This window comes from Oryzias melastigma, linkage group LG9 (genome assembly GCF_002922805.2).
Source record: "Oryzias melastigma strain HK-1 linkage group LG9, ASM292280v2, whole genome shotgun sequence".
NCBI lineage: Eukaryota > Metazoa > Chordata > Actinopteri > Beloniformes > Adrianichthyidae > Oryzias > Oryzias melastigma.
This window is the reverse complement of record NC_050520.1, coordinates 17105852-17108435: the sequence shown is the minus strand read 5'-3', so window position 1 is coordinate 17108435 and position 2584 is coordinate 17105852.

Sequence of the window (2584 nt, the reverse complement as noted above, 5' to 3'; positions counted from 1 at the left end):
GGGGTGTTAAGATCATTTCTGCATTCAGGCCTTTTGATTACCTCCCAGACCAATCTTCAGCTTCTGGTTTTCTGTTCCAGGATCAATGTGTAGGCCAGGGGGTCAGCAACGTTTATGACATGAAGTGCCAACTTGAAATGTTCTCCTTAACAACTGTGCCATCACCAACTATAATGCAGACTCCATTGTATTTCACCGCCTGTCATGTCAGGGATTGTGAATCAGCTTTAATTGATTCCAACAGGTGGTTAGGCAGAGAGTTTTACACCAGACGCGGATGAGATCAAGTTATGCCTGTCCTTTTGTGCACGCGCCGCGACAAGAAACAGACAAAACCAGCAAGTCTTGGTAGAAAAGACCCCATGTGGAAACGTAGCTTCATTTATGTAAGCAACACTAAATATGATCAAAACGAACAAAAAAACCTAAACTAAACAAAAACAGCTGTGCAGTCATATACTTCGCTCTTTCCACTCATGCATGCGCTCACGCTCATATCGTCACGGCTGTTTTCTCACCAGCAACAGATTCAAAACACAGGATTTACTACAACGCTTTAATTTCAACCTTTTTATTTATTGACTTTTTTTGCTATGGTGCACATTAGTTTAAACCGCCTGGTTACGAAGGCTGACAAGGAAAATAACAAACATCTGTTGAAATAACATTTTGCAGGATTTATATGGGTGGGCGTGGTTTCAGTGATGGCGTTTCGTGAATGAACCATTTCCTTATGACGCCAGGGGGGAACACAGATCATAGTGAGAAGAGATCATCCCTCTTTTCAAATCAGAAAAATACAACTGTCGACAAATCAAGTGCTAATTATTATCACACCCCGGCGTGCCACTCTGTGGCAGGCGTGCCGACCCCTGCACTAGAACATCTAAAATAGACAAAGAGGGTCATTCTGGGGTTCTCCAGCTTAAACCAGCACATGTCCAGGCCCGCCTTAAGTTTACTATGACTATGTGGATGATCCAGAGGATCATGGGAGAACGTATTGTGGTCAGATAAGACCAACGTAAAACTTTTTGGTCTTAATTCCACTTGCGTGTTTGGTGTTTGGAAGAAGATGAATGATGAGTACCATCCCAAGAACACCCTCCCTTCTGTGAAGCACGGGGGTGGCAGTATCACGCTGTAGGAGTGTTTTTTCTATATATAGGACTGGAAAACTTCACTGTATTAAGGAGAGGAGAGGGAACCACAAACAAAAACATTTAATACCTAAATATTAACTAAACAAGTAAATTATTAGTAATTTATAGTCTTAAACAAACAAAAATAAACTTATACTTCATAACAAGTTCAACATGTTTTAACAAAAGAAAACAATAGTCCAACTAATGAATAAACTTTGTTTCCCCCCATCTTCAAATGGGAGTGTCCAGGAAGTGGTCCAGCTCTGCTTGTGCCACATCATCAGGAACTCTCCAGCTCCTCCCCCTTCCTCAGCATCAGACCTCAGAAAACTCAAAAGAATAGAATTACTCAAACAATCAGAACAAAATTAACTAAATGTGTGCACAAGTCATTAAGTTAATTTTGTTACGTGATGTGTAAAGTAAAATGGTTTTATGTACCAGTATTTTATAAAGAAAAATATATATAACAAATGGACTTAACTTAAATGTGGGGCAGTGGGTTCTGTCCTCACAGTGGCAAACAAGGGCATTGTCTTTATTGTATTGAAAGGATGTTGACACCTGTATGACCACACTAATGCAACTGCTGGGCTAGAAAGATGGGGCAAGAATAACCTGTAGTAACCTTCCCAGGGAACTGCCATAGCTCACACCTTGTAGTGGGGACAGGGTAGTCCAGTATAGCAGAAATATTTGCACCCAGTGGATGAACAAACAGACTGTCAGGATCCACAATACCATCTCCCGTACCCTCACCCTGAGCACACCCCAGGGCTGTGTGCTGAGCCCCCTCCTGTTCACTCTGCTGACATATGACTGCTCGGTGAGACACCCCAGTTGCCTATAGTCAAGTTTGCAGACGACACAGCGGTAGTAGGACACATCAGCAACAACAATGAGTCTGACTACCGAGAAGAGGTGGAGATGTTGGTACAATGGTGCAGAGAGAACAACCTCTGCATCAACGTGAAGAAGACCAAGGAGATGGTGGTGGATTTCAGGAAAAGCAGACGCCCCACCCCACTCTTTCACATCAATGGAGCACCAGTGGAGCTTGTCTCCACCTATAAGTATCTGGGTGTGCACATCAGCGAGGACCTCTCCTGGAGCACCAACACTTCCCAGCTGGTCAAGAAGCAGCACCTGCACTTCCTCAGGAAGCTGCGGCGGGCTGGACTTGGAGGCTCAGCCCTGATGAGCGTATACCTGTGGAGAGCGTCCTCTGCACCTGCATCACCGTGTGGCACGGCAGCATCACCATCACTGAGAGGAAAGCTCTGCAGCGTGTGGTAAAAGCTGCCCAGAGAACTGTGGGGGGAGAGCTGCCAACCATCACTGACCTCTACATCATAGGATGCAGGAAAAGGGGTCTGAACATAACCAAAGACCCCACCCACCCGGCACATGGTCTGTTCCAACCACTCCCATCAGGCAGG